This window comes from Equus quagga, chromosome 16 (genome assembly GCF_021613505.1).
Source record: "Equus quagga isolate Etosha38 chromosome 16, UCLA_HA_Equagga_1.0, whole genome shotgun sequence".
Classification (NCBI taxonomy): Eukaryota; Metazoa; Chordata; class Mammalia; order Perissodactyla; family Equidae; genus Equus; species Equus quagga.
Genome location: NC_060282.1, coordinates 21474455 through 21491967, shown reverse-complemented (window position 1 = coordinate 21491967; position 17513 = coordinate 21474455). Strand labels below are relative to the sequence as shown.

The window sequence follows — 17513 nt, the reverse complement described above, 5'->3', positions numbered from 1 at the left end:
CCTTGGCACGCAAAACCAGAGTCTCTAGGGTTGGGCTTGCCAAATATACCTGGAAATGCTTCTTTGAGCTATTCTGATGGATAGGTGTGGTTCAAACCATTAGTCTGTTGGAAATCATAAATTTACTCTCAAAAAAGAAAACAAACAAACAAACAAAAGAAATAGAAAGAAAAAAAAGTCTGCATAGGCCATTCCTGCATCTGATTACTACGATACCTAACCAGTGTGGTAATAGTAGGAACTGGAGTGGTATAATGGTTAAGAGACCAAGTTCCTGGATTCAAATTTCTACTCTACTGTGTGACCTCCATCAAATTAAGTAGCTACTCTATGCTTCAGTTTACTCATCTGTGTAATGGGTATGATGATAATGCCTGCAGTAATTTTGGGATTAAATAATGTGCTAAATATAAGATTAAAAATTTATAACGTATTTGCTGATAGACTGGCATAAAGCAATTATCTAAGGTCAATTGTTATTATCCCACACTGCTCAGAGGCTCAGATTGTAGTCATAAAGTATTTTTGATAAAAAAATGCAAAAGTGAATGATTGTAAATAAGGGCATTTTATTTGATAGGCAGAATATTTAAAAATCTGAGATCCATAGTGGGATTTTGTTTGGGTCCTTGGTATTATGAATGTTGGGTCCATATTTTAATTAACAATTATATGAGCATTGAGAATGCCAGAGTCCCTTTTAACAGCATTTGTAAAACCCTAAGGTATCATAAAATGACATCTAGAAATCACTGGCTTGGGTAACTAAGGATGGTGTTATTTCCTGCAGACCAGGAATGCTTTGGGCTGCCCTATCCAATAAGATTAAGAATGCATTAAGGGCCAGGCCCGATGGCCTAGTGGTTGAAGTTTGGGGCACTCCACTTTGGTGACCCAGTAGGTCAGTAGCTGTGCTACGGTGGTGGCTCATGTACAAGAACTAGAAGGACTTACAACTAAAATATACAACTATGTACTGGGGCTTTGGGGGGCAAAAAAAAGAGAAAGAGAGAGAGAGAAAGGAAGATTGGCAACGGATGTTAGCTCAGGGTGAATCTTTGCCAGCAAAAAAAAATATATATTATGAATTAAAAAAAAGAAGAATGCATTTAGTGTATTAATAAGAATGCATAAGAAAACGGCAATTCTTAAAATGATATTATTCCATAGAGATATTTGAAAACAAGCATTCAGTAGTCATCATAAATAAAATCGGACATTTCTTGTAGCCCTTTATGTTTATTTTGTGCTTTAGAGCTTTTTTTTTTAAATTATGAAAGGAAGTTGGGCACAGTAATCTAGTCAGTGCTTGGGAGTCTCCCACGGTTCTTAGCCTGGTCCTGAGCCTCTTCTGGGGATGTGTGAATATGATGTGAGTGACTTTTTAACACTATCTTCTCATAGTGATAGTATTTTGGGGTGGAGTTAGTAGAAATGTTGTAACAAAAATCTTTGCTTTTACCCCCAAATGTACAACATAGACATTAAGGCATCTGGTTCATTCAACAGAGAAGAATCATCTGACACAAACTTCTCTTTCAGCAACTCTGATTTACCATTGTACAGCTTTGTTAGCTTGGTTTGTAATATACTGTAAGCTCCACAGACACAGGACCAGATGCTCGCCGCAGTTCCTAGCATCAGCATCAGCAATGAGAGCATTCCAGAATTTTAGAATTGAAAGGAGTCTTATGGTGGGCCAAATATGATCCCTCAAAGATGTCCACATCCTAATGCCCAGAAGCTGTGAATACCTTAACCTTACGTAGTAAAAGGGACCTTGCAGACCTGATTAAATTAAGGGCCTTGAGATGAAGAGATTATCCTCGATTGTCAGGTGGGCTCAATCTAATCACAAGGAGCCTTATAAGAGGGAGGCAAGAGGATCAAGGTCAATAGAAGGAATTTGACAATGTAAGCAGAGATTGGAGTAATGGGGCCATGAGCCAAGGAACACTAGCAGCTTCTACATGCTGGTAGAAGCAAGAAACTGATTCTCCCCTGGAGTCTCCAAAAAGAATCAGCCTGATGATACATTGATTTTAGCCCCATAAGACTCATTTTGAACTTGTGACATCCAGAACTATGTAATAATAAATCTTTGGGGTTTTTAAAAAGCCGCTAATCTGTGATAATACATTACAACAAAAATAGGCAACTAATACAGACCTCTTAGATTATCAAATTCAATCCTCTTTATTTTTTTTTGAGGAAGATTAGCCCTGAGCTAACATCCACCACCAATCCTCCTCTTTTTAACTTTTGCTGAGGAAGATTGGTCCTGAGCTAACATCTGTGCCCATCTTCCTCTACTTTATATGTGGGACACCTGCCACAGCATGGTTTGATAAGTGGTGGGTAGATCTGTGCCCGGGATCTGAACCAGCGAACCCCAGGCCACCAAAGCAGAACGTGTAAACTTAACTGCTATGCCACTGGGCCGGCCTCTTCTTATTTTTGATTGAGTGATAGAAGGTCCAGAGAACTTGGTTATTCATTTATTCATTCATTCAACAACAATTTACTGAGCTGCTAACATCTGCTGTGCACTGTTAGCAGTAAGCATATGATCCATTCTATGCCTTTCTGAACCTTTCTCCCAGGACCCTGGGGACCAGAATCTGAAGTGGAGAGACACCCAGAAGAAAGATATTTGGAGTTGATGAATTCTGATGGTGGTACACCTGATCCCCAGAGCTACAGTCTTTCCATTCCTTCCAGAGGCTTAGTAATTTGCTTTTCCTTTGATATTTTGAGACACCTAGGTCCTTATGATAAATTCCTTCATTTGTGCAAGTTGGCTAGAGTGGGTTCCTGTGGCTGTTACACCCACTCTAGTAAATTATCTAAATAGTCAGTTGATAGCATCCTCTGGTCCCTCTAAAGTTTGTGATGGTGTTTTAGATCAACAATTTATTTTTAGCAAGATCATCGTATTCCACAGAAATAGTCTGCAGATCATTAGCCAACTGATGTTTACCCCAACAAGCTAAGTCCACAGCCTAATTGCAGCATTTGGGAAATATTTTTCTCTGTCTACGCGGAAAGAAAAATGTGAGCCACACACTGAATTTGCAATCCTCTGATATCTGAGCTGCTAAAATCTGTTATGGAAAGAATAGTTTTGTTATAAATATGAATTTCATAAAATTTCCATGAATATTATCTACCATCAGCAACTAAGAAAATTGCCTTTGCTGGCTAACTTCTAAAACATAGCCTCAAAAAGGGTGATGGCAGATCTTTAATGCCTTAAATAAGTAGCTGTCATTCTGTTTAAGGAGTAGCAAGTTCTTCTAATAAAGAGAAAGGATAAGTCAGAGAGCGGAGGCACTGCCTGTATGGGCACAAGTCTATGAGGTTTGGCTGAATGATTTCAAGCACAGATCCTTGATGAATCTGGTCCTAGACACCCTTGAGACATCATTGTGTCTCCTCATACAGAACTTGCCAGACTCCAACGACAGCAAGGTTCAACAGATTGGTTTAATGATTGAAGTTGCTCCACTATTTGATTTTCTTGATCAACTCAGTTAAGCACACTATGCCTTGAGATCCTTGACTAAAACATAGGACCACTAATAGTGTCTACATTCTAGCTGAATTATAAGGTTTAAATGAACTAAAACGTGGATGGTAGTCATAGAGATGTTCATAAACATTCTGATTCTCTTCTTCTTCTAGACAAGATTGAACATTCTCACCCATTTTGGAATGTGGTGGCCAAGCGACTGACTTTGGCCAACAAAATATGAGCAGAACTGACACCTGTCACTTCTGGGAGGAAGTCTGTAAGAGCCAGTGTTAGATTCACCGTCTCCTTGTCTGCCTTAGCAACATCGGTGGTCCAGATAGTGACCTCTCCATCCACCGGGTCCTAGAGTGAGGGTAATGCGATGCTGAGCCCCTAGCTGACCTGAAATAAATCTTTGTTGTTTTAAGCCACTGGTATGTTTTGGAGCTGTTTACATCTACCACATAAGCTAGCCTGCCTAGAATTCCATGGAAAGCATTTAACACCTAGTAACCTGTCAGCCTGGATGAGTGGTGAGGTCACAGGGGTGATTAATTTACTCACTTAACCAAAGCTTACTGATCATCATCTCTATGCCACACACAGTGAATTCCACGGTGAGGGGGCAGATAGAGTCCCTGACTTCATGGAGGTCACAATTATGCTGAGCCTGCTACCATTCCCAAACTGAGGTTAGCAATCAGAAAAGTTTCACATCCCTGCAGGAGAGGAAAATCGATGAAGCTGGGTGGGCCAAAACTCTTCATACAACAACAGAAGGGCAAAGAATAGTTATTCCTGACAAAACCCAGAGATCTAATGGGGACAGTGGGTTGATGTAGGTTCTGGGCATACCCCAAGATGTGATTCCTGCCTAGCTGTGGCCCCATTCTTGATGTTTCTTCTCTGAGTTCCCTGACTCAGTGTGTTACTACTGCAACCAATAAAATGGCCTTCTTTTATGGAACTCATTCCTAGTTCACTCACATGAATTCATACCCTGCCTTGCCCCTGCTAACCCAGGAGATCAAAACAAAACCAAATGTTTACCACCTTGATGTACCATCTGTCTACGCTGGTGTGTTAGACCCACCTGAGCTACAGCCTTAGGACAACTTTCTGAAGAAGCTGAGAAGCAACAAATCAAAGGGCTATTTACTTCACTCTCTTTCTGGAAATCAATGGCATTTGGTGAAGCATGATGACCATCCTCCCTGGGTTCCTGGTAGAGGGGCTGAGCTCTGTGATGTGGGGTCTCTCTTCCCTGGGGTGGGAAGGCAGAGGTCTCTGTTGCAGTTTTGCCTGCTCCCACATGAGAAGGAGTGCTGGTGGTGTTGGACTTTGAAAATCAGGGCAGGGCATCCTTTCATGTTGAATCCAGCGGTGTGCAGTCTAGGCCAGGCAGAGATGCCCCAGGCTTGGCTGCTACTCTGGGGCTTCCAGGTTTTCTCCTTGGCACCTCACAGAGAAGGAGAGAGAAGTTCTCTAGGAGAGTTGGTGATCAGCTTCTTCTTCATGCCCAGGAAAACTCTGAAATGAAACATACAGTTTTTCTGTGTTCTTGGTGTAACATTAAGCAGGATTGATGATTTAGGGAGAAAAACACATTGACTTGGGATTCATGCTGCTTCAGTACAAATCCTGGTCTTGCCACTTACAAAACATGTGATTTAGGGTGAACTGTTTGTTCTCTCTGAGTCTCGGTTTTCTTACCCATAAAATGATAATATTAACATCTATTTTACAGGTGGCATTCAAAGAATTAAATGAGATAATATGTATTAAGCATTTAGCAGTGTCTGGGGCGTATTGTATCCTCAATATATGTTGGTGCCTTTTCCTTTTTCCTTTTAAAGCAGGGATGACTAAGTACTTGCTTTTATATCTTTGGGAGATCATTAGAAAGCATTGTGGCTTTTTGTATTGTACAATGTCTTTCACATGCATCATAATTTTTTATCCTCCCAATAACTTTATGAGCAAGTACTATTATGCTCATGTCATAGATAAAGAAACTGAGACTCAAAGAGATCAAGCAATTTGATCAATGATCACAAAGACATTACTTGTCATCGGTATGCCTTGCACTCAAGTCATTAGACCCAGAACCCCTTCTCTTTTTAGTCTTTGCTTTTTCTTTGAGATTCTGTGGGGTCTGACATTGTAGTCGCCAAAGATCAAGCCAGGTGAACACTGTCTTTGTCTACTAGTCTTCCTATTCCCACTGCCATTAGAAACACCTTGATCTAAGGTCAGCCCAGGCATGATGAGCCTTCATTGAGGAAGGAGGAGTTGTGTAAATGTTAGGTTGAGGGTGGCCCCCTTATTCTTTAAGACTGGGACACCACATTTTAATTCTGGTAGGGTCTCAGACAGGCAATCAAAAAGAGAAAAAGTGTACCTGCTATCTTTCCATCCCTCATCCCCAAACCCCACCTCCATCCCAGGGATGCTGATCTGCGTGGGCTACACCCCTTCTTGCAGGGTCACTGCTGGATGGTTGGGTTTCTCTACTGAAGGTTACTGCTTGTCTCAAGGTATTATCATTTTCTTCTGAGTTCCTTTGATCATGCTGTCTCCTCATTTTAGGGGGCCTAGAAGTGGTACCAGTCTCAGGATACTGTACACTCTTGTAAATTTTGCCTTATTAAACCTTCCTCAATTTGGCCTAATTTCCCGACAGGACCCTGAGTGACACAAGAGGTGGCTCCAAATGGTGCTAGGAAAATGTACCTTAAAAAATGGTAGATTATGGCTGTCAATATCAATTTCCTTACCCATCACCAAACCAAAGTCCTTAATTGCACAGTTAAAAAAACAGGACTGTTTTTCTCTTTTGTAAACTTAACTGCTATGCCACTGGGCCGGCCTCTTCTTATTTTTGATTGAGTGATAGAAGGTCCAGAGAACTTGGTTATTCATTTATTCATTCATTCAACAACTGAGATGCTAACATCTGCTGTGCACTGTTAGCAGTAAGCATATGATCCATTCTATGCCTTTCTGAACCTTTCTCCCAGGACCCTGGGGACCAGAATCTGAAGTGGAGAGACACCCAGAAGATATATGGGTATGCCAAAGGGTAACTTTGGCAGTATTTTAATTTGGTTTTCCCTATACAAGAAAACAGTTGGGATCCGGTGATGTGGACATAGTAAGTAATTTTTGATAGAGCTGAATCTCAAAAAACAGCCTAGCTGAACTTCAGAGGCAGTAAAATGTAATTGTCTTAGTCTACTTGGGCTACCATTAGAAAATACCATGGATTGGCTGGCTTAAACAACAGGACTTTATTTCCTCACAGCTTTGGACACTAGAAGTCCAAGATGAAGGTGCCCTCAGGGTTGGGTTGTGATGAGAGCTCTCTTCTTGTGTTGCAGATGGCCACTTTTTTGCTGTGTCCTCATATGGCAGAGAGAACAAGCTCTGGTGTCTCTTCCTCTTCTTATAAGGCCACTAATCCCATCATAGGAGCTTTACTCTCATGATCTCATCTAAAGCTAATAACCTCCCAAAGGTTTCACCTCCTAGCGCCCTCACATTGCGGGTCAGGGCTTTGACAAATGAATTCTGGGGGGACACAAACCCTTGGTCCATTACAATAATGTAGTGAGAGCAGAGGAGTCAGATTTCCTGGGTTAAAAAATCTCACTTCTATGACTTGCTAAATATCTGACCCCGAACAATTTACTAAATCTCTTTGGACTTCAATTTCATCTTTTAAAAAATAGATTTTGCCTAATGAAGCTATTATAAGAATTAAATAAGTTAATATACCCATAAGACATTCCTGAAGATGGATGTCTATGTGTGAGATACCTCAGGAATGCAAGAAAGTAAACGAAAATATTGGAATTGCTCTGAGTTATTGAAAGGACCACACAACATTCCTTTAAAGTGACATGGAAACTACACACTTTGTTCATATGCTGAAGATCATACAGTATTGCTTCACAAAAAAGAAAATACATTTCATAAGTTTTTCTGAAATAGTTTCATATATATTTGTCCGCCTCTCATCTCCTAGTGACCTCTGTCAGAGAAATGCAACATCTCCAGGGAAGTTCTTGGTGCCTTATTCAGTAAGTAAACAGCAGCGTGTCACCCACATGTTACAATAAAAATTCTCAAAGCGGATTGCATCAGGAGCTTCGAGATACCTCTGTCCCATGCTCCCACTGAAACCGGACTTCCAACCTCCATTATCTCAGAATTGATTCCTACTTTACTGCCTCCCACTCTTACATCTCATCCCCTCATTTGTATTGGTAAAACTGAATGGATTGGCTTCCTACTAATGCCGTTTATGTGTCTCCCTCCTACTCTGTCCTCACAAAGTAGCACCCTGTTGGTGATTTGCAGTTTTTTATTTATCCCTTAGTGGCCATATTTTCTTGAGTAGAAAAAATTATGTTGGGCTTATAACCAAATGTTTGATTCTGCCATTCATTTATATGTTTATATTCCTTTCCCACCCAGCCCAGCCAGAAGTTGGAAGGAGCCAGAGACTCTCAGTAATGGAATTTTAGGGCTTCTTGGTAGCTTCTCCTGGTTTTACTCAATCCTTGGCCCTCAGAGAGTCAAGTAAAGAGCTACTTCTATGCTTTGCTTTCCTTTTTTACCCTCTGGGGTGGAGGGTATCTGCTGTTACTATCTCCCAAGGAGAATGTGAGGATGAGTCATGTGATTTCCAAATCTGTATACTCAATTGGGCCTTTCCCCTGAACTCGAGATTTATCATCATCTACTTGGAAGTGTCTAATAGGCATCTCAAACTTGGCAAATCCAAGAAACAACTCTTATTTCTAACATGTATCCTCTTTGTCTCCCAAAAAATGTCAAAAACAAGACAAAATAAAACGAAAAACAGTAAAACCTCTTTTCTTCTAGTCCTCTCTAGTTCAGTAAATAATAACTTGAGTTGCTCTAGCTAAAAATCTTGGCACCATCCTTGACTTCTCTCTTTCTCTCATAGTCCGCATTCAATACACAACAAAACTGTGAGCTCTGCCTTCAGAATCTGTCTACTTCCCAGCATGGTCAATAGTGAAGCTCTACTTCAGGTTACTGATGCCTCTCACTTGGGTTACAACTCTAGCTTCCTAACTGTTCTCCCAGATTTCACCCTTATTCCCTGTATTAGTTATCTAAAGATGGATAACAAATCACCAAAATACTTTGTGGCTTAACACAACATACATTTATTATCTAACAGTTTCTGTAGGTCAGGGGTCTGAGCAAAGCTTATCTGTGTCTTCTGCTTCAGGGACTCAAATAAGACTGAAATCAAGGTGTGACCCAGGGCTAAGGTCTCATCTGAAGGTATGACTGGGGAAAGGTCACTTCTGAGCTCATATGATTGTAGACAAAGTTCAGTTCCTCATGGGCTATTGGACAGAGGATCTGAGTCCCTTGTTGGTGATTGGCAAGAGGCCAAACTTCTTTGCCATGTGGGCTTCTCCAACATGGTTTCTTACTTCATCACAGTGTGCAAGTCAAGAAAGCAATAGAGAGAGTCTGCTAATCATGGAAGCTACAATTTTGTATAATCTAATCATAGAAGCAATATCCCTTCACTGTTACCATATTATATTGGTTAAAAGCAAGTCACAGATCCTGTCCACACTCGAGGGGTGGGAATTACACAAGAGCATGAATACCAAGAGGCAGGAATTATTGGGTGCCATCTGAGAAGTTGCCTACTGCATTCTCCTATAGTTTATTTTTTGTGCAGTGGTCAGAGAGATTCTTTAAAGCATGAATCAGCATTTCATGCCTCTATTCCAAATCTTCCAGGTGTTTCCTATTTAACTCATACTAGACTCCAAATTCTTCACCATGGCCTTGCACCGTCTGCATGTCATCTTAAGCCACTCTCCCTCACTCACGCTGGTCCAGATGTACTGACTCCCTTCTGCTTCCTCAAACTCACCCAGCGCTGTCCTATTTCTGGGTTTTTGCACTGTGATTTACTCTGCCTGGAGCTCTTTTGTTCCAGATATATAACTTTGGCTTCACTTAATTCAGGCTTTTGCTCCTGTGTCATTTTTTTAGAGAGACCTTTCTGGACCATGCTATCTAAAACAGCAATTCCTTTATTTCTTTCTGCTCTTTATCTTTCTTTATTTTTACTCTCAATACTACTTTTCAACCACATAAAATATTATATACCACATTTCATTGTCTGTTTTTAACCACTAAAATTAAAGGTCCATGCAGTAAAGACTTTGTCTATTTTGTCATGCATATATATAAAATGACCTATTTGATAGAATAAAGGGGAAGTTTGTTAGGAAAAATGCAAGCACTACAGAAGGAGAAAAAAGAGAGTACTGATTTCTTCTAATAATTATCCTGTAATCATCCAAAAGAGGAAACCAAAGTACTATGTTCTGATCACTAGAGAGAGGTGTATCTTCCTTTAATTAAGATGAGCGTTCCTTCAAGGACATTCAGTTCCCTTTACTGCTATCTCATCAAGCAACTTTCTATCACTAACTCAGTTTTCTAATTACCTTGTTCCTAGGAAAGGCTGTGAATAGAGGGCTATTGGGCATAAGCGTTCTGATCACTACAGTTGTTGATTCTCACTGTTCTTAATACCTCCCTTAGTAATTCGTAAAGTGACATTACTGTTTATAAGGCAGCATTAGAGCCCAAATTTAGGTAAACTCACAGAATCAACGTTAAGAACCTGGAAAGTCAAGGACTCAGCTCTCCACTGTGATCTTCCTCTCCCCAACATGGCGGGAGCCTTGATGCAATGCATCAGGAAAACTTACCCAACCTTTCCCACTGCTATCATCTGGTATTCCAGAAGGCATATACGTTTTGAGAATGGTTAGATTCAAGATTCAAGTTTAGATGCAGCAATTGCAGATCCCCAAAATTAACCTCAATGAGCTTAAGGTTTATAGTTTGCTGCTGGGAAAAAAGGGAGACATTTCTGTGGCATTGACCACAAAGTTTACTTTTAATGGACAGATTTTCATTTGCAGCAAAACAAAATAAAAATGCAAAGGATATTTTTCTCTCAGTAGCTACCTAATAAAGTGTAAACTGGCCAACGTCCATGCCCTGCAGTGTGTTCCAGAAACACAAACAGGAAGTTAACATTTCCATAGCAATAACAATTCTGTAATAAAAGCTGAGGAGAAACAATAAAACAGAAGGTCAGGATAAAGGCAATTTACATTTTATTAACATCCTAACACTACATCAGCATAGATTTTAAATATTAAAATGGAGTCAAAGTATAGTTAGAAGAGCATTTGTACTCAAATATTTTTTCATTTTTAGGCACAGCTTTGCTCCGGTCTTGTAGTAAGGTGCAAACTTATATAACATTTCCAAATTCCCTCAACTTGTGAATTCTACCACATCATCTCATGGATAATTTTGCCCAAGCAAGTCTCTCTATTTCTGGTGGAAATGTTCTTTTCAAAGAAAAGCCGTTTGATTCATTGTGTTGTTTGTTTGCTCATATGCACTCCATTATTGTGAGACACTATACACTCTAATGAGCATAATGAAGACAGTGATTTGAAGCAAGTCAAACAAATTCTTCAGACATTCCTAGTAAGCCAACAGGGTGACAGATTGTCCTCTGGGCATGGACATAACCAGTAACTGGTAAGCTTTCCTCAATTGCCCAGTACTTGAATCTTTCTTTTCCAAACTGTTAAACATTCCTTCCCTCTAACTATGGAAGATGGAGTTGATTTCCTAAGAGAGTAATAAGATACTTCAACATTGTAGAGAGGAAGGATGAACTGAATGCCAAGGAGAGAGAAAAGGGGACATTCCCAGGTTGAGATGAGTGACCAGGAGATGACGAACCAGTGTTAAGGACAAAAGGGGAAGAAGAGGGAGTTCAGTTCCATAAACCATGAATTTGTGATTATGACCTTGAAACGAGCAAGATTCCATGGCCTTCTGTCCTTGTCAGATGATGGGCTTATAAGACAAAGAAAGTTGCTAACAATTGGGACACTGCTTTAAAAAATTGGAAAGCCTCTCATTGTGAGAGAATCTATCTTTCCTCAATTCTCTTTTGTTGTTTAAGGAATATATATCCAGTTTCTAAAAATGATTGTAAATGCCTTAATAGTAGTTTCTAAGCCTTCGACCCCTTTAAAAAGATCAAAGTAAATAAAATCTAAGTAAATTCTTGTCCCAAGGACGACTCTTCATCCTTGTTTATTTTCCCACTTCTGCTGTACTGAAATGTAATTTTAATGTGGCATATTGACACTGATTTTGAACATTAGTTGCAACTATATACGTTGCAGTTTACACATAATCCGGAGAAAAATAACTCCTTGTAAATCTATGTCCTAGACCTGGAGTGCCCTCACTTAGCTGCGTTGACAAGTGTGTTTTAATATGTCACAGTGCTGATGAGATTGAAGAAGAGTCTCCTCAACTTAAATAAATGCAAGCCTGATAGCCAAAGAAAGAGTAACATGACCTTTCTTTGACTCTAGTTGTGATAAATTTATGTATTCATACTTAAAATAGACAAATTACTTTTCTTAACATAGTCCTAAGAGGGTTAAATACTAGCAAATACTATGTGAGTCTCAAAGTCCTGTAATTTAGTATACTGAGCACTTACAGGAAATTGGGCAAGAAATTGTGTAAATGGAATACTGCCCTCTTATGGTTCCACAAATCCTTCTAGGACCAAACATAAAATCCCAGTCTCTAGTTAGGGCAATTAATAGAAGAATTTAAGAAGTGGAGGGACCTAAAAAATTTAGCCCACACTTTGATGTTACAGATTACAAAATAGAGTTGCACAGAGGCAACTCATTCCAGGTTCATATATCTAGGTAACATAGAGCGAAGAATAGAAGCCAGTCCATTACTTTTCCCATTCTAAAGCATATTTGAATAGAATTTTAATTTCTGGTTTCATAATTCAGATCTTTCAAGGGAAATCATAAAACCTCAATTCTATCCAAGGAATTTGTAACAAGATTAATTATACTAAATCAATACGATGTCAAAACTCCTCAAATGTTAGAGGACTTCAGCATTGTATCAAATCAGAGAATTTGGAAAGTTCTCAAATATCAAACTAAAAAATTTCCAGTTTCCAGGACATTTTACTTATATTCTCCCAGATCATTCTTATTTATCATCCGAGGAGTCACAGAACGGGTTGAAAATTTATCCAACACATGAAAGTCTGTCAAACATTGGATACAAGCAATTTTTTTCTAAAAAACTTCCATCTCTTCCACGATAACCATTTGCATTTTTATTTGTTCCCAGACTATTACTTTTATTTGATTCAGCTTTATCGAGGTATAATATGCATTCGGTAAAATGCATACATTTTAGTGTACAGTTGAATGAGTTTTGATAAATGTCTGCATTCATGAAACTACCATCAGAATCAAGATATAGAATATACGCAACACTCAAGAAAGTTTCTTTGTTCCTGATCTCAGTCAATCTCCCCACTCTGGACCCAAGTAACCATTTATCTGTTTTCTGTCCAAGCTATAAAGATTAAATTTGCTTTCTATAGACCTTCGTATATAAGAAATTATAAAGCAAGTACTCTTTTGTGTCTGGTTCTTTCATTCAGCCTAACAGTTTTGAGATTCATCGTTGTTCTGTGTATCAGTGGTTTGCTCCTGTTTATTTCTGATTTGTATTCCATAGTACAGATGTTCCACAATATTTATCTTCCCACTAGCTATTGGATATTTGGGTTGTTTCTAGTTTTCTGATTATTATGAAAAAACGCTGCTGTGAAAATTCATGTAAAAGTCATTGAGTGGTAATATGCTTTTTGTTTCTCTTAGGTAAATATCTAGAAATACCTTTGCTGGTCATATGATTAAGTGTATGTTTAACTTTATAAGACACTACTAAAGTGTCTTCCAAAGTGACTGTGTGACTTTACATTTCCACCAGAAATATATGAGAGCTCCAGTTACTTCAAAATCTTGCCATCACTTAGCATTATAATATTTTTAGTTTTAGCTATTCTAATGGTTGGTAGGGACATCTCCTTTCAGCAAGGGTTTTAATTTGCATTTATCTGATGACTAACAACGTAGAACCTCTTTTCACGTGCCTAGTAACCATTCAGATATCTTTTGTGACGTATCTGGCCAAATCTTTCGCCCATTTAAAAACATTTGGATTTGCCTTTTATAACTGAGTTGTAAGTAGTGTTTATGTGTTCTAGATGTCGCTTCTTTGTTAGCTATATGTATTGTCAATATTTTCTCCCAGCCTGTGGCTTGGCTTTTCGTTTTCTTAAGGATGGTTATGAAGCCCCATGTGCTATAGATTGAAAGTTTATGTTCCCTCCAAGTTCATATGTTGAAATTGCAATCCCTAAAGTGATACTATTAAGAGGTGGGGACTTGAGGAGGTGATTGAGGCTCCCTGGAGGGCAATCTTTTATAAGAGATTAGTACCCTTATAAAAGAGGCCCAAAAAACTCTCTTGCCCCTTCCACGATGTGAGGACACCTTAAGATGATGTGATCTATGAGAAAATGGGTTCCTATTTGACAACAATCTGTCAGTGCCATGGTCTTAAACTTCCCAGACTCCAGAACTGTGAGAAATAAATGTTTACTGTTTGTTATGATATTTTTGTTACAGCAGCCAAGATGAAGTAAGACACCATGCTCTTGTTTTAAGTACTATAACCTTCCTCTCACTGATCAGTATCCTGTTTAAAGATATCATTTGGTTATTGAGCCTTTCAAAATGTGACTCTCATAAATGACCACAGTCCTAGTAGGTATTCCTTCTTTTTTAAAAAATCATAAGCATATTATTTAATTACAGAAATATGGATGTAAAACTCAAGAACAGGGACTGCTTAATGGGTATTGGGTTTTCGTCGGGAGTGGAGAAAATGTTTTGGAACTAGATAGCAGTTATGGATGTACAACAGAGTGAATCAACTAAATATAACACTGAATTGTACAATTTAAAATGGCTAATTTTATGTTATGTGAATTTTACCTTAATTTAAAAAAAAAAGAAAAGAAATAGGGGAAGAGAGGAGTGTACCTCATTCAATCTCTGAAAGAAAAGTGAGATTGCCTATGGAACAGTTCCTGGAGAGTGGGGAAAAAAAGACCCACACTTAGATACATATGTTCTAAGTAGAACTTTAGAACTCCGTAAATAAAGAGAACAGTCTAAAAGTTTCCAGAGTGAAAAATAGAGAACTTACAAAGCAACAAGAAAGATTGATAAGAGACTCCTCATTTAAAAAACTGATTCGAGAAAACATTTAAGCAATATCTGCAAAATGCTGAGGAAAAAAGATTATGAGACTTGAATTTTATGCCCAAACCAACTATCATTCATGTGAATGGCAAAATAAAGACAGATGTAGATACGCCTGGCCTTAGGACATTTATCACTCCAAATTCTATCTGAAAGGTTTATTAAAGTTATATTTCAACCAACTTTTTTAAAAACTTAGAAGCTGTATTTTATCAAAAGCATTGATAAGCAAAAAGCTGGTAAAACTTTTTGTTAAGAATAAGTAGTCCTCTGGTTTCAGCTCCAACAGGTACAGCTAAGTGAGCATTCCTGCTCTTATAACAAGAAAAAGCTGGACAAACTCAAAATCAACAAATTTTCTTGGACTCATCAGAGAACTGGGGTCACATGGCAAACCATAACATCCAAATCTGGAGAGATGGTGTGTCCAGAGACAGCTGAGATCCACTGACCTGAAGCAGAAACTGCTGGAGCCATAAACTGGAATACTTAATGGTAATTTTGACACACTGTTGGAGGCTGGCTGTGGACTAGCATGAGAGTGAAGCCTTCTCCATACCGAAGGCCTACTCTCCAGAAGACAGGTCTTTGCCAGAGAGCAATTCTGAAAGCTTATCCCAGCTGAGAGTAGGGAATTCTTTCCCACTTTAGCCCCCTCCAGCCTTCTTGTCTTACTAAGTGAGAAAAACATAGTCAACAGGGGTCAGGCTTCAAGGAAATAAACTGTAAATGAGGCAGCCAGGGAAAGGAGTAGGAGACAGGAGAGGGAAAGCAATGCTACTAGAGAAACACTTGTGAAGGTCACTGCCCTAAGACACAGACCCACTAAAAGACCAACATCTATTTGTAAGATTATAGAAAATTCCTCCTCCTCCTCCCACACATTATCACCACACCAGCAGGGCTCCAGCACAATAGTAGATTACAGCTGAAAGAGCCACAAGACTCAGACTCTCCCCAGGGAGGAGTGCATAGGAAAACTCTGAGTCAAGAGGGGATGTAACAGCAAGGACACTAGAGGACTATGGAGCCTCTGATGCCTATAGTTACAATAAATATGAAATATACCCCAACTCCCAGCCAAATTAACATAAGTCCTCACACTAAAGGCCTATTTACCTCTGTTCCTATCACCCAATAGAGGATGTCTGGTTTTCAACAGAAAATTACAAGGCATACCAAAGGCAAGAAAATAGCAGTCTGAAGAGATAAAGCAATCATCAGAAACAGACTCAGGTATGACATAGATATTGAATTATCACACAGAAAATTTTAAATAACTGTAATATGGTAAAGGCTCTAATGAAATAAGTGGACAGTGTGCAAGAAGAGGTAGGCATCATAAGCAGAGAGTGAGGTACTCTAAGAAAGAACCAAATGGAAAGGCTGGAAATCAAAAACAATGGAACAGAAGTGAAGAATGGCTTTGACGGGCTCATTGGTAGATTGGACATGGCTAATGAAGGGATTGGTCAACTTGAAAGCAGGTTAATAGAAATTTCTCAAACTGAAATACGAAGAGACAAGAATGAACAAAACAGACCAGAAAATCCAAAACTGTGAGACAATAAATAGCAAAATGTGTAACATAATTACATAATTGGAATACTAGAAGGATAAGAAAGAGAGAATGAAGCAGAAGAGGTATTTGAAGTAATAATGCTCAAGTGCTTTCCAAAATTAGTGACACCAAATCAGAGATCCAGGAAGCTTAGAAAATACCAAGCAGGACAGACATCAAAAAACCCCACAAGTGGGCATAAAATATTCAAACTGCAGGACACCAAAGACAAAGAGAAAATATTGGAAGAACAAATAAAATCATAATCTTGAAAATGCTCAGATCAAATCAATGTGGTAGTAGTATTTGGTGAATGGATGAAAGTAGGTAAAATTTTTCTTTATGGGGGTAGGCGATATATACAGATTAACTCTAGATGGTAATAAATTTCATATACTGTATATATAAATACTGTAAAACTGTAAGAATATAAACTTGGGAGTTTGAAATGGAACATATAACTTCCAAATCACTAGAAGAAAAAAATAGATAAAAGACAAAACCTTATCAACAAACTGTTACGTCTATACTAAAGAATTTGTGGTCATTAAAAAGAACAAAATAGATGTATATTCACTGAAATCAAAATATCTTATCCCATATTGTCCAATAAAAAACTGTGTGTGTGTATATATATATATATATATATGTATGTATATACATACACACAAAAAAAGCTGAGACGTATATATCTCGAAGAAGAGAAAGGGACTTGAATTAGGGAAGAGAGAAGGAAGTTTTTTTTCTTGCTGTGTTGTTTAACCTATATATACAAATGTATATGTATATTCGTTTACAGCTTATGTAATTTGAAAATGATTTTTAAAACCTATAAGCCACTCTGAATACATTATGTCTTAATATTGAAGAAAGAAGGATGGATTTGAATTTCTCATTCTTCTTTGCAAATGGAATGGCAAAATTAAGACAGAGAAATATGTAAAAATAAAAATTATTTCTCTCCACAAAACCTTCAAATGTCATGTTAGGAGATAGAGCTTCAAAGGGAAAAAATTTGTTCCTGGAACACAATTTTTTATTTAAACACAGTTTTCATTTTGAAGAGAAAACAAATGGGTGCAATATGACCCCTCTGGCCTTATGCCCGCTCATGTACCACAAGTGCCGTAGGAAACCATGAAAGGAACCACATCAAGGCAAATGAGAC

The 17513-nt window shown here is 38.5% G+C and overlaps 1 long non-coding RNA gene across 1 annotated transcript in view; it reads right to left on the bottom strand.

Moving 5' to 3' along the window:
• Positions 1-4942: 4942 nt before the first annotated feature.
• Positions 4943-17513, bottom strand: part of LOC124227789 (uncharacterized) — a 47139-nt gene continuing 34568 nt past the window's right edge. The window contains exon 4 of the long non-coding RNA XR_006885557.1: positions 4943-5044. This is a non-coding gene — a long non-coding RNA (uncharacterized LOC124227789). The remainder of the gene's footprint in view (positions 5045-17513) is intronic.